The sequence below is a fragment of the Myotis daubentonii genome, chromosome 4 (assembly GCF_963259705.1).
Source record: "Myotis daubentonii chromosome 4, mMyoDau2.1, whole genome shotgun sequence".
NCBI lineage: Eukaryota > Metazoa > Chordata > Mammalia > Chiroptera > Vespertilionidae > Myotis > Myotis daubentonii.
Window position 1 is genome coordinate 97,950,222 of NC_081843.1, and position 25,369 is coordinate 97,975,590.

Sequence of the window (25,369 nt, forward strand, 5' to 3'; positions counted from 1 at the left end):
CAAGCTTCTTTAGAACATGAGGCGTTTAACATTATTCTATATTCCTTACAGAGAGCTAAGCATGGTAAACACAGCAAATACTTAATACTTATGGGCTTCTATACAAACACTTCCCAACCGGGAGTGTTTAATAAGCAGTCTCCAAAAACGTGAACTGGAAAACTTAAAAGTAGAGTGCTCAGATTTCAGGCATCAGGTGCTATTAGCAGGATTTTTATACCAAATAAACTCTAATTCTCAGCTCTCAACAGTCTGGACAAACTGCCCTTCACTGTCTCCAAAGTTTCTTATTCGTCACTATCCCATTTTCCTTTTTTTTTTTTTTTTTTTTGGAGTTCAATGTTTTATATCCACATCAGTATCAACATACCATACAAAACCCACCTACCAGCCTAGCTGGGCAGGCAGGAGGGGCGGGGGGTGGGGGGGGGGTCCATGGCAGCATAGAAAACCGGGGTTCTTGTCCCAAAAGAGGAGAAAATGGGTTTACAGTCAAGGGAACAAAATCAGAACCCAACATGATCAAGAAGCCTTGAAACTGCATGGAGCGGAGGTGCTGTGGGCAGCAGTGCATCTCGGCTGGCCCAGCAGTACCTGCAGCAGCCTCGGTTCCTGGGAAGCCTGGATCAGAGGGGGCCCAGCTCCTGAGGTTATTTTTAATAATTTAGCTTTTGGGGGAAGAGGGCTTCTGGGCAGCAGCTCCATGTGGGGGTAACCGGTGTGGGTTTTACTTCAGGGTTTGGAGGGAAAGTTGGGTCTGTAGGGCAGGACTGCCCGGCCCCAAATGTCACAGCTGAGGTTCTTGGAAGTGGCCCAGTGAAGTTCCTTCCTGCCTTCTTCTTGCCCTGACCCCAGGTCTATGGCTTAAAAATCAGGGCACCAGGCTGGGGCTGAGCACCCCAGGGGCCTTTGTAAACATGGCAGGGACAGGCAGGGGGAGCTTGGGGGAACTGTAGGAACTGGTGGGGGGCAGCCAGAGCCAGGGGAGGGCAGTGCTCATGAGGAAAGGAAGCATAGGGTGGAGGAGGTATGCTCCTCTAACAGAGACTTAGAGGCACAGAGACTAAGGGAGACAGAGAAGGCAGAAATGGGGATAGAAAGAGTGACAGGAAGAGACTCAGAGAAAGCAAGAGAGAGATTGAGACAGAGAAAGATTCACCAAGAAGAGAGACAGACAGACAGAAAGATGGAGTCCTGCTCTGTATGAGTCAGTGGGGCGGGGGGCCCAGGTCTCGCATAGGATATGCCAGTGTGACGGTAAGTGCATCGTTGTGTTGCAGGAGGGAGGTGTGCTGGTCATGCAGCACCAGCTCCTTCAGAGACCCGTATAGGTTGTAGGGGTCCGCAGAGCCCAAGCCAGTGGCCGTGCGGTAGGTGACATGGTGCTGGGTATCTCCATCCACCACCACAGAGCAGGCACAGCAGCCCCGCTGGCTGCTCTCACGGATGAGGAAGGTACCATCCCGCTTGCCGTTCAGCATTTCCTCAGCCTGCGGGCGGTGGATCTTGCCCACATACCAGGTTCATTCCTCAAGGTGGGGGAGGTCATCCTCCTCCTGCATCGGTGCATACTGGTCTTCAGCCTCATTTGTCTCATTTTCGATTCCCAACCACTCGTTGATTTTCTTCTGTCGGGCGCCTTTCTGGGTGACCAGACCAGGTACTGGTCCTAGGTCCTGCGCAGCTGCATGAGGTCTGGCCTCAGGCTGTTCATGGGCTTATCGATCTCCCGGTTGTCCAAGGCCTGTGTCCTCCGTCCTGTTCCAGCTTCAGGCGGCTCTCGGGGATCTCGGGATGTGAGACTTGAGCCGTTCTGAGCGCAGCAGGATCCTCTGCATCTCGTTTTCATTGCCCGCTCGCCAAGCGCTCTAGGTACTCCTGGCTGCACTTCTCTGGAGTCTGGCCCTGCTCTTCCAAGATCCTGATGGATTCATTGCGGGCTTGGATTGCGGTGGCTTCACCTGCAGCTCCGGGGAGGTGCCCGTGTGCTCCTCGTGGAGCTGGTCGTACTCGCGGCTCTTGTCCTCCGCTTCAAACCAAGGTAACAAATGCAGCCTTTCATTCTGATCTTCCTCGCCGCAAGGGAACAGCAAACCTCATAGAAATAATTTCCCGCCAGCAGTCACATCCAGATACTCCGAGACTGAGGACTTCAGGGCTGACTATGTACACGCGCAATAACAGGCTCACTTTCTAGCCATAGGCGCCCAGGTGGCCTCCGCAATCCCACAATCCTCTGGTCGCACACTTCCAGTTTCTCTAGCTCCTCCTTAAATGGTATTTCCTTCAGTCACCTTGCAAGGTCAGAGCCTCTTGGAGAGGATTTTTCTGTTCTTTGAGGTTGATAGCTGTTTACTATTTGGAATCAGTGAAGTTTCGGGAGAACTGCGCTGCCATGAACATGTGGGTCCCAAGCGCACTCGTGAAACAGCCGCCCATTCAGGCCACCGCTGGCGTCGCCCTGGTCACAATGAGAAAGGTACTGTGCTGAGCCGTTTTGCACTCGGATCTTCCTCTTCCTTCCCCAGCACACTCCAAACCTACTCCGGGCCGACCACCCCAACCCTGCAGACCCTTAAGACCTTCCCCCTATTTCTTAGATTTTCCCCCATCAAAATTGCACCCTATCACGTTGCCTAGGGGCGCCCCTAACCCCTCCCTGGGGCGAGGGGCCGTGGTGTTCTGGTTGTTATGGTAGCTGTCTTTATATATATGACTGTATAACTGTATTATAATATGACTATATATATGTATACACATATACATATATATAGCCATATTAGAATGAATACATGCATGTGCCTAATCTATAATAATAAAAGTATAATATGCTAATTAGACCATATGTCCCTCGGACAACCTTTTGGACTAAGCGGGGGCTGCCAGGGAAGCACAGGTCCTGGGTGGCAGAGGGAAGCCGGTGCTGGCAGCCTGGGGAAGGAAGGCCTATTCTTGCAAGAATTTCATGCATCGGGCCTCTAATAGAGAAATAAAGAAGTAGATAGAAATACTAGAATTCAATGCAATGAAATAATATTTTCATTTTTTTCTGAAACTGAAAGAAATAACACCAAAATTATGGGAACTGGTGTTATACTAAAAATAGTAATGATAGTATGTGAGAGGCAAGCCAAATTAATAGCAAAACAAACACCATACATTTCTAAACAATTGCAACCTAGCTTTGATTTTGCAAAGTATATGGGGAAACCTCAATGTAAGTTGAGTAAAATTACTATCAAGAAATGGGAGAAGGCATTTCTGCTGTGCTTTAGTCTGTCAAATCACATATGTGGTGACAAGTTAATTTTTTTATACTACAATTTGGTCAGCGATATTACTGTCTTCAGTTATTGTTCTATAGGAAAAAATTATATATATATATATTTTTTCAGGAATACTCATTAAAATTGAAATACCAAGACAAATGGAAGGTTTGATATTATGTATAATTTTAATATTTTTTAAAATTCTTGTTTTTTGTTGTTAGTATCAAGAACACAAATTTAATTTTCTGATTCTTAGCAAACGTTTTAATTGGTGGTACACTCTAGAAATAGGGCATACGTGTTTCTTGCCTATTTAGACAGTTAGTACTCTGACCTAGGCTTGTATGAGGACGAGGTGCAGAAATGAAGGCAAAGAGGGAGGGCATCTCTTTGTCCAATGCCAGATCCCACATGCCCTTTCCTGCTCCTTTCCTCTTACAACATTTAAGACATTTTCCAAGTTGCATGAACTAGAACATCATCAAGCAATTCAAGCTGTCATTACAGTTTTTACTTGAAGAGGTTTTGCCCTGAGCAGTTACTGTGTGTGCTTGTACATGTATGTTTAATTTTATTATGAATGTATAGCATTCCCTTTCATTTAACTAAGAACTTTAGATTAGAGCTCTGTCTCCAATGTCAACAAATTAAAATATCACCCCAACTTTATTGTTCCTGTGTATGAATGTCATAATAACCTCATACAATTGAAGGGTTACCTGTGGCCACTGTGATCCCAGAATATTATATACAGCCAAATGCTAGATCATAGAGAGAAATGTATGTAATTGTCTATATCTGAGTACCATTGACTGTGGTTTCCTATGGGTGAAGTACAACAGTGCTAACTATTCAAGGCAAAGTGATTTAGTACACTAAATTCTTATAGAGTTGATTTAGAAAAAATACAACTTTCTTGGCAACTTCTTTGTTACTTTATTCTTTTTTTAATCATCAACCAAGGATATTTTTCCATTTATTTTTAGAGAGAGTGGAAGGGATGGGGAGAGACAAAGAAAGAGAGACATCAATGTGAGAGAGACACTTTGATTGGTTACCTCCCACACATGCTCTGACCAGGGAACAAGCCTGCAACCTAGGTATGTGCCCTTGACCAAAATCGAACCTGGGGCCCTTCAGTCTGCAAGCCTACACTCTATCCACTGAGCCAAACTGGCTAGAGTTTTGCCACTTTCTAATGGTTATTTATTTGTTTTCTTTGATCATACTTTTATTCTTGGCATTTTAAAAGCTTATTAGGTAAATGCAACTAGTTTCCCTCCCTGTTTTCATTTTTATACATAAGCATACTTTAGAAATAGAACAGAAACTCTCATTTTGACTTTTCAATCTTTCAAATTTAACAGATTTAAACTCTGTAAACAACTTGCTGTGAAATTTAGTTTGAAAATCAGTCAACAAAAGCAGCAGTCTTCAAAGATCTAAATATAAACAACTCTAGGCATGTGTAATGTATACTGGTTTTAAAGGAAAAACAAGTCTTTTCATCATAATATGCAGTTTTCATCTAAAAAAAAACTCCAATTTAACAAAAGGCAATAAAAACTGTTTTTACCTCCAAATTAAGTAAACCTGACTTTTCTATTGATCTTTATATGTGTGAAAAATATGAATATTTAAGGTTAATGTAAAATTGAAACTGATCATTGTGAAAAATGATGATCAGATAATGTTTGACCACATTACGGAGGATTAACATTGTGAGGGGTATTTAGTGAATATTAGGGAAGGTTTTGAATAATGATCACATTCTATCCTGTTGCTTCATTGTAGCTTGAGATATCTGTTGCTAATGTAACAATAAACATCAAGGGAAAGGAAATGTTGTTTAGTTCCTTTTTGGCTTCCATTTCTCAATTTTTACTCTTCAACTGGTAGGCAGTATGTGTAAATGAAATAGAATGCAAATATTTTGCCTTAATCTCTTAAGGAACTACTGCTTTTTACCTTAAATATGTGGGAATTATATAATGTCCTGCTGGGGTCCAACCCCAGCAGGTCCAGGGGTCCTCAAAGGCGTGGACGGAGTCGGTGAAGAAGGAATGACACGGAGACAGCATTCAGTTGATCAGCAGCCTAGCCAGGATCTCCAGCCAGGATCTCCAGCCAAGTTCTGGTCTGGATCTCCAGAGAGGTTCTGCTCTGGGTCTCCAGCCAGGTTCTGTGTCCATGTTCTCTTGCTAGGTTCTCCAGGTTCTCCAGCCAGGTTCTGTAGCCATGTTCCCTCGCTAGGTTCTCCAGCCAGGTTCTGTCCAGGTTCTCCAGCCAGGTTCAGTCACCAGGTTCTAGTCAGGTTCTCTTTCCAATTTCTGTAGTCAGGTTCAGTCCAGTATCTTTTGCCATGTTCTCTCGCTAGGTTCTGTCTCTAGGTTCTGAGGCCAGTTTCTGTCCAGGATCTTTTGCCATGTTCTCTCCAGCAAAGTTCTTCTGTCTCTAGAGAATGTTCTGTGTAGGTTCTGTGCCTAGGTTCTATCTCTCTTGGTTCTGTCTTCTAAGTTCTGTCTCCTGTTGTCTTGTTACATCTGTATTTATACCAGTTGATTCCAATCCTATCAATCTCTATTCCCAAGGTTAGGGCGTTTCTTATCTCCATTCCAGGGAGTAAAGATTATGTAGCTTAAGCATGATTGTTCGTAGTTAAAGTGATTAATTACCCACCTGGCACTTAGTTAAGGGGTTTTATTCCCTCCCTAACTTCAGGGGAAAATCCCTACCTGGGGAAACAACCTTTCTCAGAGAGGAGACCTTGGTTAAAACACATAGTGCCAAGAAGGTGAGCAAACATATTAAGAACAGTATGCCATATATGCCAGGTCCCTTGAAACAGCAAGGATGGACCGGCTCCTGGCAATGTCCCACCTAATGCTGTTCTATCTTTAATTTGTATGACTGTTTAGGGTCTTGTTTTCTTTGAGAGAAAAATCTATAAAAAATATTTTCCATGCTGGATGTCTCTCATTGAGAAATTATGTGAGGCCAGACAGGCTATTATTATCTCTCTATATAAAACCCTAGGTGACTGGTCCAACATTCGGCCATTTGACCGTTTGATTGTTCGACTGTTCGACCGCTGTTCAACTGTTTGACCAGTCGCTATCATGTGCACTGACCACCAAGGGGCAGTCGCTCAATGAAGGAGCTGTCTCCTGGTGATCAGTGTGTCCCACAGTGGGAGTACAGCCCAGCTGACCAATGGGCGCCAGATGCGGGGCTCATGGCTGGTGAGCACAGTGGTGGCATAAGCTTCTACTGCTTCAGCAGCAACAGAAGCGGCAGGCACAGTGGGGCCAGGAAGAGCAGGAGCAGTGTGGTGTCAGGCCCTGGCTCAAATTCCTCCCGGTTGCCTGCCACTTCACATACTACTACATTCCTCGGAGGATGTTAGACTGCCGGTTTCGGCCCTATCCCTGCAGGCCAGTCCTGCCTGCAGGGATCGGGCCGAAACTGGCAGTCTGACATCCCCTAAGGGGTCCCAGATTGCAAGAGGGTGCAGGCCAGGCTGAGGAACCCCATCAGTGCACAAATCCATGCACCAGGCCTCTAGTATATTTTATAAACTACTGAATAGGAGACTAAGACATATCTCCCCACCCTCTCTCTGTCCCCTAAGAACTATTCTCAATACTAAATCCCATAATATTTTAAACAGAAATCTCGTGATACCACTCTCCTACCCAAATCTCTGCTATGGATTTTCCATTGCTCTTTGGATAAAAGACTTCACATCATTTTGTACTTTCTTTAAACTTGCCCTTTAACCACACTGGCTTACTTCTTTTTGATTTTTTTAAGATGCCACGCACCTCTTATTTTTAGAATTCATTATATTGTCTGATTATTGTAATTTTTAGGGAATTTTTAAAATCCCAAACACTAGAATTAGACTCCCTCTTACATGTTTTCAACACATCTTGTATTTTCCTCATAACAATAAAAATTGGTAGATACATAGTGGGAGGATGACTTGAGTCATTCATTTGCTACAGTTAGAATGTAATCTCAATGAGGGTCACCACTTTATTTTTTTCTCATTCTTTTATCCCCCATGTCAAGCAAATTTACAGACCAACAATAAAGGAATGTTTCTTAAATTTATAAATTTGACATATGTGCATATCATTAACCCTATGTTCTATATTTCTATTTAGATTTATGAAGAATGTATCTCTTGGAGATTAAATTTCTACAACTTTTTTCAAAAACATATTTTATGAATTTTGCTTTTATATATTGCTATTATTTTATATGGTCTTTTAAAAAAGCTAACTGATTCTCAGAGGAATGGAGGGAGGGTACATGGAAGGAAGGTAGAGTAGAATAATAGAACTAGCAAAATTGTCTATATGCCAAAGGTTCCTGGCCTTTGAAATTTTGCAGGTCAAATAATTTCTAAGAAACAGTCTTAGCTATTATAATACTACCACTTCTACTCATCAGAATAAGGATACAAACAATTATTTCACTAGAGGAGGGATTGTAAGTATGAAAGTAAAAAAAAAAATTGCAATAAAATAGTGCTTTCATAGCTTCTCCTAGACCAGCACACTATAAAGGCAGCAGTTTCAGGACTCGCTTAGACTTTTAGAGAAGGTCAATCAGCTAATGTAGAAAACACAACATGTTGGGAAGAGGGAGCTCCAACTGGATGGGTGGGGGCGTATTAGGCACAGGATTGGTGAATTTTAAAATTTAGCAATCACATAGAAACTAAATAATTCAGCATGTTCAGCTATAAATTACATTTGCAATTCAATTTAATAATTGTCTTTTTAAAGAGCTGTAATAAGTATATTTTAGACATGGAAACATAACAACCTCAGAGTCCATGACCAAAATGCAGTTGTGAGTGTCATGTTCTTTTAAATCCCTTTCTCCTCTGCCTGGGCTGGGCTTGGACAGGGGTGAACACAGTTGACCCCACTTTATTAAAACTGTATCACTCTTGTGTGCCGGAGCACATTTTATCCCCAATTCTCAGATAGAAGTCTGAGAAGAGGCATGGGTCAAAGCCAGGTGGCTCCTACTTCTGTAACAAGTCCTGTACATGTTTAGTGCCTGTAGCTCTGTGTGATGCCCTGAAGCTTTATATTGCCTCAAATAAACAGGGAAACTTGGACTTGACTGTGTCATAAGAAATATTTGTTCTTATACTGTTCACTTAGTGCTTACATAGCCTCTCCTAGACCAGCACATTGTCAAGGTAGCAAGTTCACAATTCCAGGATCCTCTAGACACCTGGCATACTTAGACCTTAGAATACTAATGCACATCCATGTTTTTCTTTGAAGAACAAAGAGAGATGGCAGAGATACACTGCCACTTCTATCCCAATGCATGGAAACGTTACACTGTTGTTCGGACAGAGCCATCATACGTAAGGGAGTTTGATGTGAATGATGATGATCCTCCAACAATTCTCATTTGGGGAGTTTTTCAACCAATTTGACTAGACCAAATCTTGGTAGGTACTTTGAAATGTAAACAGTAACATATAAAACCTTGAACTTTATGCTCTATATTCAGGGGGAAATAAGCACATTAATCAGAAGAGGTTTAAGACAGTCTTCCACCTCCTATTAAACACACACCTCTGTGTTCCCCTCAGTCCTTTTAGGCGTGCTCTACAAAATTTGTCAAACTAGAAAATGTGAGGGACCCATGGTTTAACTGTCTCCCCAATTGGAATTTCTCTCAATACAGACATCGTATTTGATTTACTAGAAAGATGCTGCGCCCTGACATTTCAAATCATTCTAGTTGGAAACTAATTTAGTGTTGGGCTAAAGTGCATAGTCTCTAACATACATAGCAATTAGATGAGACAAATCATATCAGCACAGTATCAAAAGCCAAGGGTACATGGAAGGAAGGTAGAGAAGAATAATAGAACTAGCAAAGTTGTCTGTATGCCAAAGGTTCCTGGCCTTTGAAATTTTGCAGGTCAAATAATTTCTAAGGAACAGTTTTAGCCATTATAATACTACCACTTCTACTCATCAGAATAAGGATACAAACAATTATTTTACTAGAAGAGGTATTATAAGTATGCAACTAAAATAATTTGCAATAAAATATGACAATGATCTCATAAGTCTGAACATTTTAAATCCCAGGAGTCATAAAGTAACAAATGCAAATTAAAAAGAGTTCTTTAAACTGAAGCATGTTCTGCATTTTTCCTTTATTTTTGTTCCCCATGGACCATGGAAAACTGGAGCCAGAATTACCATTTGTTTTGATCCGTGGTCGCCAAACTGCGGCTCGCGAGCCACATGCAGCTCTTTGGCCCCTTGAGTGTGGCTCTTCCTAAGCCTTAGGAGTACCCTAATTAAGTTAATAACAGTGTACTTACCTATATAGTTTAAGTTTAAAAAATTTGGCTCTCAAAAGAAATTTCAATCGTTGTACTATTGATATTTGGCTCTGTTGACTAATGAGTTTGCCGACCACTGGCGATAGACTTTCAGAAAACAAGGCTCCGAGTAGTGGTCTCCAAAACTTCTTGATTTGCCGAAACTGGTTTGGCTCAGTGGATAGAGCGTCGGCCTGCGGACTGAAAGGTCCCAGGTTCGATTCCGGTCAAGGGCATGTACCTGGGTTGTGGGCACATCCCCAGTGGGAGATGTGCAGGAGGCAGCTGATCGATGTTTCTCTCTCATCGATGTTTCTAACTCTCTATCTCTCTCCCTTCCTCTCTGTAAAAAATCAATAAAATATATTTAAAAAAAAACAAAAAAAAAAACTTCTTGATTGCATTCAGACTCCTTTAATCAGCAAGAGACTGAACATCTTCCCCCAAATACGTATATTTTGTAATGATAAATTATGCATATATACAGCTATACTAACACGTTATTCAAATTAATATCATAGGCCAAAATGGAAAATTTTAAAAGGTGAATTGAAATGAATATGTTAAAGTTCTAATAAATTTGCAGGCATACCAGTGGGAAATTATAGCATTCCCTATTGTGTTCAACCCAAATTGGAAACCTGTCTGTCCGATGACTCTGCCCTTACCTTGTAAAGAAGTATTGTGCTTCCTCAATAGATGTTCATGGAAGGAGACACCATATAACAGAAAGTCCACCATCAGACTGTCAGAACTACATCAACTTCTCTAATAACCCATTTCTGTGTTTCCCACCTCTTTTTGTTACACTCCTAAAAATGTTTTTTTCTAGTGTAACTCCTTCAGTTTTCTTTGTTAAAATGAAAGATGTGTGCTCACATTAACCTTGTAGGGGTTTCACATTTTACTCGTTCTACAGATTCCATGGAAGCATAAATTGCTTCAGTAGCTCTCTGCCTGAGATGGAGATAAAGACATGTTTTGAAATAAATTCATTTACTTAAAATAATTCATTTTCATAAAGAGTCTTATTGAATGTTAGCCCATTACATAAATCTAGGATGAGTCAGATGTTAAGAACTAACTGGATTTGGCAAAAACAATACTCTGTTTTCTTATATTACCAATTTTATTCGTGGCACAAATAAATACCTCTAGAAATCATACTTTCTGCCGAAACCGGTTTGGCTCAGTGGATGGAGCGTCGGCTTGCGGACTGAAAGGTCCCAGGTTCGATTCCGGTCAAGGGCATGTACCTGGGTTGCGGGCACATCCCCAGTGGGGAGTGTGCAGGAGGCAGCTGATCGATGTTTCTCTCTCATCGATGTTTCTAACTCTCTATCTCTCTCCCTTCCTCTCTGTAAAAAATCAATAAAATATATTAAAAACAAAAAAAGAAATCATACTTTCTTCTTCATTCGTATCACCACTTTCAGAGTTTAGGACCACGATTTGATTTATCATATCTAGTTCAATATCTTCTTTGCATCTTGTCTTGCCTTAAGTTTCTCCTACATCTCCTCCTAAAACTAGACTTTTATCAGATTGTCACTGTCTTGAAGTTTTTCAGTGACTCTCATAAGCAACAGAGAATCAAGTTTGGTTTCTTAGGATGACATGCAGTTCAGCACTCTCCTGACCCGGTTCCACATCTCCAATTCCAACCTTGCAATTTTCGCATCTGCTTTTTAGCTTTTGGCTGTTGGACCACTGCTGTCAGTTTTCCAACGTAGGCAAACTTCCTCCAGCTGCCATGGCTTTGAACATGTTACCACTGCTGGGGCTGGCTTTCCCATGAAGCATTCTTCACTAGGTGATCTCCCCTAAAATATGACAAGATGCTGCAGTGTTTGTCAAGACGCTGCTCAAATATCACCTTCCTGGGAATGATGACTCCCTCTTGGTTTGATGAGGTGTCTTGATTTGAGAACCTGCATCATTACAGTTAATTACTTGAGATATGCAAAGGCAGGGCTTAGGCTTTATTCACTTCTGGGACCTCAGCACTCAGCTCAGGGGCAAGCCCAGAGCAGACATTTAAATATTCATTGAATAACAAAGGCCATCTCTGCTCTTCCCCACCTCAGACCTTCATAGGGGTATCTGACTGCAGAGCTCAGTAGGCACTATGGGTGCAGGGTGCATTTCTTATTGTACCACGCAGCAAGCCGGGCTTCTTTGATGTCAGGTCTGTGTGTTGAGCAGTGATTCTGAAATGTTAGTGTGTAGAGGAATCACCTAGAGACCTTGTTAACGCAGTGAACTGGGACTTTTCCCCTGAGCTTTGAATTCAACAGGTTGAGGTGGGGCCCGTGGAGTCCCAACATGCTCATAGGAGCTTCTGCTTCTGGTGGGAGCAGTGTAACTCTGAGAACCACTGGTGTAGAGTACATTGAGAGGGAAGGAAGAAGTTATTTTCCTTTGGGGAACTGCCAAGCAGGACATCTGAAGTCCTTTTTATGCAATTATGTTAATTTTCATCATCTTTGAAATGCCAGAATGCGATATATTTATTCCAATAATCTTATGGGTATAGTGGTGATATTAGCATCAGGATTGGGTGATGAGGATATGAAAATAGAAAAAAATATATCCATGTTGTTGTTTTTTCTTTAGGCTTCCCTTTGCCTATACCTTTTAAAATGCATTACAATTTTTTCTCTTCTGCCGTTTCTTATTGATAGATCTTCATTGAACCTATAGGTTAATGTGTATCTAGTCTATTGTGTTGTCTTTTGTTTTACTGCCACTAAAACTTTAAATTTGAATGCATTTTAAAATGAATTTTTAGAAATACTTTTCTTCTAGGTCTCATTTAATGTTACCACACACTAGTAGGTTTAACAAATTTGACATTTTTATGGTTATTTCATAAATGAGGGAATTGAGATGCATAGAGGCAAAGATGCTGACTGCGGGCCTGGGGTTAGAAAGTCTGGAAGTTGGTACTAAATTAGCAGACTGTTGCCTAGTGTAGTCCACAGCTTTGAAGTCCCACTATCAGACATAATGGGTGTTCACGAACATTTATGTAGATCTCAGTGGCCACAGCTCAGGTGGACACCGACACCTGAGGTGACAGTATTTCTAGTTGTGGAGAAGAGGGCTTTTCTAGCTAGACTTTGACAACTCAGGTGATAGCTCAACAAATTACTACTAACTGTATGTCATTAGAAGAGTGAGTTCACATCTCATAAGTATCTAATGATTATCATATCATAACAATCACTTGTAAAATGAAAACAAGGTCTGTTGTGAATATTAATTACTATATAGATATTGTGGAATGCAGCTTTTGGGCAGATTAGCCAAAAAATGGGTAATTCTGAGTAGTAAGGAGAACAATTACTTGAGGCCAGCATCTGATGCCACAGTAAGATAGAATGTGGGGAAAGTTTGACAAGATACAGGTATCATGAACAGATACACAATGAAATGTTTACAACATCCCTGAAAGTAGTATCAATTGAAAAAAACAGGACTACTTGAATATAGAACACTGGAGGCCCAGTGCACGAAATGTGTGCGGGGGTGGGGGGGTGTCCTCCAGCCCAGATTGCAAGAGGGTGCAGGCCAAGCCAAGGGACACCACTGGTGCACAATCGAGGTCAGGAAGGGATGTGGGAGGTTGGCCAGCCGGGGAGGGACTATGGGAGGGCTTCAGTGTGTGTCCGGCTTATCTCTCTCAGTCCCAATTTGCCCAGACACCAGCAGCAAGCTAACCTACTGGTCAGAGCGTTTGCCCCAGGTGGTCCGTGCACATCATAGTGAGCAGTTGAGTGGCATTAGCATATTACACTTTGATTGGTTGACCACACCACCGGACGACTGGACACTTAGCATATTCGGCTTTTATTATATAGGATGGGTAACATCTAGAAAAGTAAAATTGAGTTTAGAAATGTGAAGAATCAAAATTAAGTTGCCCGTCTTACTATCCTTTGCTTGTTTGTATTTTATATGTTCAGGTCTCTCATTCTTGACAGCCATATTATTTTGATGTCAAGATATACCAACTTATGTGCCATGAAACTAGGATGTGGTTATGCTGTGCTTAGCATAAAAATAACAAAAGTTCTTATCAGGAGAAGGGGGAAATGGCCCAGTGCAATTATTTCGCATCACTTGTCACATTATTTTTACTCTGGAGTTAGAAGGAAATGCTTGTATTTATTACGGAGTTTTATTTCAACTGAATCTTCACTATACAGTATTTTAACCTTGTACATTTACTTTCACAGACACAAATCCTTATGAATGATTTTTATTAGAGTTAAAGATTTCTGTTGTCTGAGAAGATGCAATGCAGTGGGATTCTGCATCTAAATTGGTACAGTTCATTCCTTTTATATTGCAAAGTATGTTCTTGCAGAAAGGGAATTCATGCCATCATTTTCTATGTGGGTTGCATGGCATTTGATCCGTAGTGACAGAAAGAAATTACTACAGGAAATCAGCAGCATATTTAGCTGAATGTTAACAGCAGGTTCAGATGTGTTTTATTTCTGACCTTGTGAAATGCTTTCTTGCTTATGCAATGCTTTATACATCACACACACAAAATTCTATGCTCAGCTGCTTGCACAAGGATATATTTCTGAAAACAAATATTCAGGTCAGTTTCACAAGTGCCATTTTTCTTCTGTTATTCCATGACATGAGAAATGCATGATGCATTTTCTTCTGTTTTACATGTGGTACAGAGAAGTCATAACACTGATTTGTTTCATGTGAGTGCTTCTTGTCATATAGTGTTAAGAAAAATACCTTCCAGCAATCAAATCATTTAACATTTCCAATCAGAGTTATAGAATACTGTGTCTATTATTACCTGTGTATTGTAATTCAATATGTGTGTATGAGTCTGTGTTTGAGTATGTGTGTTTGCTAATGGTATACTATGTGAATTGAAAATCCAAGTATCTGAACAATGTAAACCTTGCAGCAAAATTCTGAGGCTGTGAGATTTTAATATTTGCATAGGTTTGTTATATTTGCATTAGTTATGTTGAGAAAATATTTAGATTCTAACAGAAGCAGAAGAGTTTTAATTTATTTTTGAAACTTACAGTAAACAAAAGCAATCATATGTTAGCATCAGAGACACCTGTAGAGAAGGAGTTTCATTCTTCAATTTAAATTTGAGTAAATATTTTTTAGATCTTTCAATATGCCTAGCATTCTAAAATGTGTGACTCAAAGACTAATCAGTTTTGATCTGGTGATGATAGATCATAAATAAAGTAAGTTGCACTTTATTTTAAAGTATTATTTCAGTTAGTAAAATTTTCTAAAATTAAAAAAAAATACATCTCTACATGCATGATTTTTGCTAATACAGTTCAGAAAAGAAAACATGGTGAAAATGTAGTCCATAGTTGCAATGAAATATCAGGAAGGGATTTTTCTCATTTAATTTTCAAAGGGATATATTCAACTTAAGTGGAGAAAAAAATATCAAAAGCAATTGTCTAGTCCAGTGATTTTCAACCTTTTTCATCTCATGGCACACGTAAACTAATTACCAAAATTCTGAAGCACACCAAAATTATATATTTATACATATTTTTCCAATCAGGTAAAAAAAATAGGTATCATTTTGATTCATTCACACTGGATAGCTATGTTGTGTTGGCAGTTATCATTTTTTTAAATTTGACAAACTAAGGGAAAAGAGGTCAGTAGCCCTGACTAAATAAATAATCATGTATTGCATGTTTTTAAATTTCTTGCAGCACGCAGGTTGAAACTTGCTGGTCTAGCCTGTAGAATCTCTGAAGAATTAATGCAGACTGCAGCTTTTGAAGAACACTGTGGTGCAGGTGAATGGCTTTGATTTTATCCAATCAGCATCCTCAGTGCTCAGCCACTGCGGTATGTGTTTAGGGAATACCCAATATTCCCTTAACAGTTTTAATGAACTGGACCATGAACTTGGTCACCAGAGATGAAGGCAGGAAATAAAGAAATATTGTACAAGCTGGTCTGCTGAGTCACTTTACCCTCAGGGATCCCATGGCATCATTGATATTTAGAAGAAAATGCCACAGATCTATACAATTATATTAACACAATACCATTGGGAAATGGTTAATGCACACCAAGATTTTGAATGTTATCCCAACTATTCATCCCCAAGAAAATATCTATAATTTTTCTACCAAACAATAGCAAGGTTTATATTTTATGTATCAACTAGAGGCCTGGTGCACAAAAATTTGTGCACTCGGCGGGGGGGGGGGGGGGGTCTCTCGCCCCAGCCTGTGCCCTCTCGCAGTCTGGGACCCCTTGGGGGATGTCCACCTGCTGGCTTAGGCCTGCTCCCCAGGGGATCGGGCCTAAGCTGGCAGCCAGACATCCCTCTGGCAGCCCGGGAGCCCTCAGGGGATGTCCACTTGCCAGTGGAGAGCAGGCCTAAGCTGCAGTTGGACATACTTAGCGCTGCTGAGGATGGGGGAGAGGCTTCCGCCATCACTGCTGTGCTGGCAGCCGTCAGCCTGGCTTGTGGCTGAGCAGAGCTCCCCCTGTGTGAGCACACTGACCACCAGGGGGCATCTCCTGCATTGAGCCTCTGTCCCCTGGTGGTCAGTGTGTGTTATAGTGACCAGTCGTTCCCAGTCTTTCTGCTGTTAGGGTCAATTTGCATATTACCCTTTTATTATATAGGATAGCGGCCTGGTGCACGGATGATGGCTGGCAGGTTTGCCGTGAAGGGTGTCCCAGATCAGGGAGGGGGTCCTGCTGGGGGTGTGGCCAGCCTGGGTGAGGGGCTGAGGGCCATTTTCAGGCTGGCCATCCCTATGGGCTGGAAGCAGGTATCTGGGATTTATTTATCTTCTATAATTGAAACTTTGTAGCCTTGAGCAGAGCGAAGGGCTGGCCAGAGCAGGCGGGAAGCTTGGCTTCCTCCATCGCCAGGGGCAACCAAGCCTCCTGCTCGCTCCAGCTCCATGGCCGCCACCATCTTTGTGATGGAGTGATGGTTCATTTGCATATTACTCTTTTATTAGATAGGATAAGTTTGGTTGCTTAGCATTCTTTGATCCCATAATGCTTTATTCATTTCTCATATAGTTTTTACCCTGTGCTCTGTGGCAATGGAGACCAGTGCTTATTAATCCTATTTTGTGTGAGTGCCTAAAAAGAATGCTCAGCATAGAGATGCTTAATAAATATTGGTTGAATATTTTACCAAAGGAGGCTATATAAATGTTTGCACATGAACACAGAAAATAAGCCTAGAACTTGGGTTCTAAATGGACTTCATTCAGCTCTATAAAAGACTTGCTTGATATTCCAGACCTATTTTAGCAAAAGTGACTTAGAAATTAAGGTAAATGGTTTTGCTTTTTGGAGTGTTCTTTTAAGGCTATGGTTATTTTAAAAATATTTTTTGAGCCCGGCTGGCATGGTTCAGTGGTTGAGCATCAATCTATGAATCATGGCTCTATTCCCAGTCAGGGCATATACCTGTGTAGCAGGCTTGATCCCCAGTGAGGGGTGTGCAGGAGGCAGCTGATCAGTGATTCTCTCTCATTATTGATGTTTCTATCTCTCCCTTTCCCTCTCTGAAATCAATATATATATATATATATATATATATATATATATATATATATATATACTAGGGGCCTGGTGCACGAAATTCGTGCACTGGGTGTGTGTTGGGGGGGAGTGTCCCTCAGCCCAGCCTGCCCCCTCTCACATACTGGGAGCCCTCAGGCGTTGACCCCCATCACCCTCCAATCGCAGGATCAGCCCCTTGCCCAGGCCTGACGCCTCTGGCTGAGGCGTCGGGCCCGGGCAGCGGGGACCCACAGCTGCAGCGGCCCCGCGATCGTGGGCTTCGCTTTAGGCCCAGGCAAGGGACCCCTAGCTCCTGGGACTGCCAGCTTCGATTGTGCCCAGCTCCCATTGCTGGCTCCACCCCTACTTCCTGCTATCACTGGCCAGGGCGGAAAAGGCACCTGTTTCTCCGATCATGGCTGGGGGGCAGGGCAAAGGCGGCCCCGGGGCCACCTTTTCCCTGCCCCCCAGCTCTTAGCTCCCCCCTGGGTTTCTGATCACTGTCAGTGGCAGGGGGCTTCTTCCTGCTTTCCCTTTCGCCTCCCTGCATTGTGCCTACATATGCAAATGAACCGCCATCTTGTTGGCAGTTAACTGCCAATCTTAGTTGGCAGTTAATTTGCATATAGCCCTGATTAGCCAATGAAAAGGGTAGCTCGTATGCCAATTACCATTTTTCTCTTTTATTAGTGTTGATTTTTCTCATTTAAATCGTACATGTGCTTTTTGCAATCACAATATATAGTATGATAATTTAGAGCACTAGCATCTTTGCATATTTTCTATTTAGCACATAGTATACCAATTATTTTCTATTGGTATAGAAACCATTATTTTCTATTTAGCCCAAGTATACCAATAGTTACTAGCATTTAGCTATAATTGTAATGGCAGCTAAAAGATTTATAGATCTTATTGAAAACTACTTGTATATGTTTCAGATTATCTAGTTAAATGCTGAGCTGCCTCCATTAATATTATTTTAATTTTTAAAATACTTCATTGATAATAGTGGTGAAGTAAACACAGTTTAAAAACATCACCCAAAAACCATATTTATATTTTATGACAGAACTACTAGTATATATGTTACTTATAATTGTTTGATCACTTATCTGTTTTTCATTAGACTTTGGGCTCCCTAGTACAAAGATGACATATAATTAATATCTTTATTTTTAAATATAGTTTTTATTGATTTTAAGGAGCGAAGAAGGGAGCAGCATAAAGGGATAGAAATATACATGAGAAACATCATTAATCAGCTGCTTCCTGCATGCTCCCTACTGGGCATTGAGTCCACAACTTATGCCTGTGCCTTAATCAATTAATGAACTCTTGATTCATGGCTCAATGCTCAACCATTGAGCCACATCACCTGGGAAATATCTGTATCTTTAACATTACATGCAATATGTGGTATGTCTACACTAATAAAAGACAAAGATGCTAATTGACCATACCTTCGCTACGCCCTAAGCCACACCATGCCCACAAGCCAATCAGAGCGACTATATGCAAATTAACCCAACCAAGATGGCGCCTGGTAGCCACGGAGCTGGAGTAAGCAGGAGGCTTGGTTGCCCAGACGATGAAGGAAGCCAAACTTCCCGCTGGCCCTGAGCCTGCGGTGGGTGGCCTTTGCTCATTGCAACAAAGTTTCAATTATGGAAGCTAAATAAATCCCAGATACCTGCTTCCAGCCAGTCTCTCTGGGAGCTTGGGTGGCTGGAGATTGCAAACAGCCATCAGCTCCTCACCCAGGCTGGCCACACCCTCATGGGGTGAGCGTCCCCACTGGGGGTCTTAGCCAGCCTGAAAATGGCACTCAGGCCCTCACCCAGACTGGCCAGGCACCCCAGGGGTGGCCCCTACCCTGAAGGGGCTGTGGCCAGCCTGCAAACAGCCATCAGCCCCTCACCCAGGCTGGCCAGGCCTCTATCCTATATATAAAAGGGTAATATACAAATTTACCCTAACAGCAGAACGACTGGGAATGACTGGTAACTGTGACACACACTGACCACCAGGGGGCAGACGCTCAATGCAGGAGCTGCCCCCTGGTGGTCAGTGCGCTCCCACAGCGGGAGCTCTGTTCAGCCACAAGCCAGGCTGATGGCTGCCAGTACAGCGGTGGTGGTGGGAGCCTCTCCCACCTCCTCAGCAGCGCTAAGGATATCTGACGGCAGCTTAGGCCTGCTCCCCGCTGGCAAGTGGACATCCCCCAAGGGCTCCCGAGCTGCCAGAGGGATGTCTGACTGCCAGCTTAGGCCCAATTCCCCAGGGAGCAGGCCTAAGCCAGCAGGTGGTCATCCCCTGGGGGTCCCAGACTGGGAGAGGGCACAGGCCGGGCTGAGGGAACCCCTGAGTGCACCAGGCCTCTAGTAGGTAATAAAAAGTAAATATATATGTCAAAAATCTCTGTACAAGGGGAAATGAAATAAATATCATAATTAAAAAGCATAATATGCTAATTAGACCAGACAGCCAAACGACCTTTCGGACATCATTCTAGACATCCTTCCAGACGGAGCTGCGTTGTAAGGGGCCGAGGCAAAGGCGGTTAGGGGAAATCAGGCAGGCAGGCAAGCAGTTAGGGGCAATCAGGCAGGCAGGTAGAATGGTTAGAGGTAATCAAGCAGGCAGGCGAGTGGTAAGGGGTGATCAGGCAGGCAGGTGAGTGGTTAGGGCCGATCAGGAAGGCAGGTAGGCGAGCGGTTAGGAGCCAGCAGTCCTGTATTGCAAGAGGGATATCCAACTGCCAGTATAGGCCCAATCCCACAAGGGTCCCGGATTGCGAGAGGGTGTAGGCCGGGCTGAGGGATTCCCTCCCCCCCTTACACAAATTTCTTACACCAGGCCTCTAGTATTAATATAATTTCATATATTATTAAAAGCAATACCATTAATTGTGCTGACTCAATTGCAGAATTAAAAGACAAAATGCGTTTTCTTTATCTTAATGGCCTAACTTAATCTTCAGGAAATTCAATTCTCTAGATAAAGTGTGTAATTGAAGGGTCTAGATTATCACTGACATTGGTGCACATTAATTATAGCAGAATATCCATACTGTATTTTATTTGTGCAGTAACTACCACTAGAAATCTAAACGTATGCAAAAGTGCTTTCTCTATGAGGTCTGGCTATATTATAGCTGCACAAAATGCAGAAACACTTTGCCTAGAAAGAACAGCTTCTATGATGAATTGGCTCTCAAATTTAAAATAAAATATACCAGTATGCATGCTTTTTTTTGGTATGAATTTTTTAAGTAATTCATAAAATTGAATTCTAGTACAACATTACAAACCATGTGATATCCTTAAGAATTAACTTTGTACATGATGACTAACAAACAGAATGCAGTTCACTGGCCCCAAATGCAACCTGACTTCTAATTCTTACATTGCTCTGTGAGATTCTATAATAATTAGTCTCTGATAATTGATGTCATAAAGGTGTTAGTTAAAAATGTTAGTTAAAAAAGAGAACTCCCTGTTTAGATCAGCAGGGTCTCCGAGAAAGTCATTAGTCAATGGGGTCAAGTTGATTTGTAGACTGGGACCAAGTGTTGTAAGTGCAGGACAAAATTTAGTTTTTGCCACAGAACATAAGTTAATTGGTCTTAAGGGAGTGATTGGCATAACTCAAAAGGATACTAAAGCCCAACACAAATGTCAATCCTTCCTGAGGTTTCAGTGGGCGGAATAAATAACTCACAACAGGACCATGCACTGCATGTTGATTAATCAGCATGTTTTCTGACTCTTAGAAATCTATTATGATAAACCCAAATTATAGTCTTAATGATTCTTTTTTTAAATTGAATTTTAGACAGAGAGGAAGGGAGAGATGATAGATGATAGATAGATAGATAGATAGATAGATAGATAGATAGATAGATAGATAGATAGATAGATGATAGATAGATCGATAGATAAAAACATTCTTTTGAGAGGAGAACATTGATTGTTGCCTCCCATATGTGTCCCTACTTAGATGGAGCTCACTTCCTAGGCATGTGCCTAGACTAGGAATCAAACCCACAATATTGAGGTGCATGGAATGACACTCCAACCAAATGAGTCACCTGGCCAAGGCTGTCTTAATGATTCTTAATTGGCAGAGAATAAGAAAATTAATAGAATGATGTTAATGGAAAATTCCATAAATGGGATATACATTCTGAGGTTTGAACATCATTTCTTCTCAGGAATTTTTTGGAAAACTAACTTTTAAAAAATCATCTTCAGAATTTTTTTGATCAGGCTTCATACGGTCTACTACCTATTAGTAAACACAGTTTTCTTTAGATATTCTAACATTAATAAATATATATTGGTGTCTTCAAATTGTGTTCCTTAAAATACTGTATGGGAAAATGACAATAAACATGGCAAGAAAATATAATTTATGGTCAAAAGGTTTGAATTAAAATTATTTCAATCTGTACAGTCTTCTTAGAGAATAACAATGCAATATTCAGCCTTGCATTTTAAAAAAAACAAACAGAAAACATAACATTTAATGTTATTTAATAAGGTGTTTCCAAACATTCTTCTATAAAGTGTGGAACAGTTGCTCCCAGGACACATGGTAACATCCTACAGTACAATGATTTTACTCCTACAATAGAGTCAATGTAAGTCACTGAAGCTTGTTTATTTTTTTTGCCTTTGCATGTATTAAAATATCCATATTCTTATCAAGTTAGCTTTGATATAGCAAATAAACACATTTGTTTTTGCTTGTTAATAATTTTGTTAAGTGTAAGCAACATACAAACTGCATGTATTTAAGTTTTTCAACTTGGTAATTTTTGTGATTTGTACACATCCAAGAAACCATGATCACAATCAGGATAATGAACATATCCATCATCTCCAAAAACTGTCTATGTGCCCCTTTGTAATCTCTACCTTCTGACCTAGGAAAGCACTGGTCAGATTTCTGTCGCTGTGCATTAGATGGACTTCTAAAAAAGTATATAAATTGAATCATGCCGTAGTTTGATTTTTTTTTCAATATATTTTATTGATTTTTTACAGAGAGGAAGGGAGAGAGATAGAGAGCTAGCAACATCGATCAGCTGCCTCCTGCACATTCCCCACTGGGGATGTGCTCGCAACCCAGGTACATGCCCTTGACCGGAATCGAACCTGGGACCCTTCAGTCCATAGGCCGACACTCTATCCACTGAGCCAAACTGGTTTCGGCACAGTAGTTTGATTTTTTGCTGCTGCTGCTGCTGCTGTTGTTATTTTGGTGGAGCAGAGGCTCTGATTATTTCATTCCCTATAATTATTCTGAGATTCTACCATGCTGTTTATTTGTTTTCATTGCTAGGTTGTATTCCACGGTACATATAGATATACCATAGATTGTGCATTCATTTGTTTGTGGCCATATGTTTGGTTGGTTGTTTTAGTTTGGGGCTATCTACACTAATAAAAGAGAAACATGGTAATTGGCGTACGACCGCTACCCTTCCCATTGGCTAATCAGGGCAATATGCAAATTAACTGCCAGCCAAGATGGCGACCGGCAGCCAGGCAGCTTGAAACTAACATGAGGCTTGCTTGCTTCAGTGACGGAGGACTCCAACGTTCCCCGCCTGCCGCTGCAGGCCTCTGAGCTGCAGTTTCAAACATTGTAACAAATATAGATGCTAAAAAAAACACACCAGAAACCAGCTTTCAGCAAGCTGGGATCTCAGAGCAGGAGTTGATACAGAGTTTCGAGAACCGAAACAAACCAGATACCTGCTTTCAGGAGCAGAGGCCTAAGAGGTGGAGCCTCAGAGCTAAAGCTGGCCCAGAATAAAAAAAAAAAAAGAAAAAAAGGAGCAGTTGGGAGCTTCAGTCCCAGCCTGAAAACACCCCTCAGCCTCTCACCCAGACTGGCCAGGCACCCCAGTGGGGACCCCCACCCTGAAAGGTGTGTGACCAGCTGCAAACAGCCATCATCCCCTCATCCAGGCTGGCCAGGCACCCCAGTGGGGACCCCCACCCTGATCCAGGACACCCTTCAGGGCAAACCAGCCAGCCCCCACCCATGCACCAGGCCTCTATTCTATATAGTAAAAGGGCAATATGCCTCCCAGCACTGGGATCAGCGGAGCTGAGAGGGCTCCCGGCACCGGGATCAGTGTGACAGGGGGCAGCGCCCAAACCCCCTGATTGCCCTGCGGCTCTGTGTGACAGGAGGCAGGGCCACAACCTCCCTATCGGCCCTGCTCTGTTCGTGACAGGTGAAGGCGCCCCAACCCCCTGATTGGCCCTGCTCTGTGTGTGACAGGGTGTGGCACCCCAACTCCCCCTCCCCCACAGGCCCTGCTCTGTGTGTGACAGGGTAGAGCCATAACCTCCCCATCGGCCCTGCCCTGAGTGTGAGAGTGGCGGCGCCCCAACCCCCTGATCCGCCCTGCTCTGTGTGTGACAGGGGGCGGTGTGCCAACTCCCCTATGGGCCCTACTCTGTGCGTGACAGGGGGGAGCTCCCTGACCCCCTGATGGGCCCTGCTCTGTGCATGACAGGGGGGAGCTCCCCAACCCCCTGATGGGCCCTGCTCTGTGCGTGACAGGGGGTGGCGCCACGACCTCCCCATTGACTCTGCCTTGAGTGTGACGGGGGCGGTGCCCGAACCCCTCCAATCGACCCTACCCTGAGCGTGACTGAGGGTGGCATCGCAACCTCCAGATCCGCCCTGCTCTGTGCATGACAGGGGGCGGCGCCCCAACTCCCCAATCGGCCCTGCTCTGTGCCCGACCAGGGGCTGCACCTAGGGATTAGGCCTGCCCTCTGCCAGCCGGGAGCAGGCCTAAGCCAGCAGGGCGTTATCTCCCAAGGGGTCCCAGACTGCGAGAGGGCACAGGCCGGGCTGAGGGGACCCCCCCCCCCCGAGTGCACAAATTTTTGTGCACCGGGCCTCTAGTATTACAAAAAAATTCTTGGACATTTGTTTATGTCTTTGTTTAGACATATGCTTTCGTTCTCTTGGATTAATGCCTAGGAGTTGAATTTTTGAATCATACTGTACAAGAATGATATACTTTCTAAGAAACTATCACAATGTTTTAGAATATGTTTTCACTATTTTTTATTATTTTGAATTATAATGTTTACTTTTAAATTAAATTAATTTAATTTTTAAAATTTTATCACAATTTATATCCCCTATGTCCTCTTCCACCTCACCCTCCCTACCTCCTGCAATCAACAGTATTGTCCATGTCCATTAGTTTTTCTCTTTTCTTTTTTTTTTTTTGCTCAACCCCTTCACCCCCCAGCCACCTTCCCCAAGAGCGGCCAGCCTGCTCTCTATCTATGAGTCTGTCTCTATTTGGCTTGCTACTTCAGTTTGTTCATTAGATTCCACATATGAGTGAAATCATATTTCTATACTCCATTCATTATAAAGATCTACTTGGCTTTCCTAGATAAATACCATGGTGTCTTGCCTGCTGTAGCTTTATAACACTTGAAACAGATAGTGTTCATATTCCAAATGTGTTATTTTTTAACGTTGTTTGCTACTTGTGGTCCTTTGCATTTTCAACAAGTTTTAGAATATTTTGTCAATTCCTACCAAAAATAAAAACATCTACTGAACTTTTTATTGGAGTTAAATCTATAATCAATTTGAAAAAGTTGATTATCTTTAAAATTTTGAATATTCTGCCACATAAACATTGTATCTCCATTTGTTTAGGGTTTTAATTTCTCACAGCAACGTAGTTTTTATTTTAAAGATCATTCACATGTTTGTCATATTTTCCCTAAGTATTTCACATTTATTGCTATATTAATGGTACTGTGATGTTTTATTTTGATTTTCATTTGTTCACAGTTAGTGTATACCAATATGATTGATTTTTGTATGTTGATCTTATGTGAAGCCTTGCTAAACTCTATTAGTTTTTATAGCACTCTGTCATTTTTCTACATAGAAAATCATGCCATTTGCAAGTAAAAAACAATCCTGTTTCTTCCTTTCCTGAATGTATTATTTTTTAAAAAAATTATTGCCTTATTCTATTAACTATTATAGGCCATGTTGAGTAAAAGTGATAAGTGCAGACATCCATCTCTTGTACGTAATTTTAATGAATGGGAAGGCATTCAGTGTTTTACTATGTTGGGATATAGATATTCATTTC

General features: G+C 42.0%; 1 protein-coding gene and 1 pseudogene across 3 annotated transcripts in view; one reads left to right on the top strand and one right to left on the bottom strand.

The window, feature by feature from the left end:
• CDH18 (cadherin 18) overlaps positions 1-25,369 on the top strand; it is a 707,444-nt gene that overhangs the window by 140,967 nt on the left and 541,108 nt on the right. The window lies entirely within an intron of this gene.
• LOC132232516 (phosphatidylinositol 3-kinase regulatory subunit beta-like) lies at positions 1,209-11,106 on the bottom strand (annotated as a pseudogene).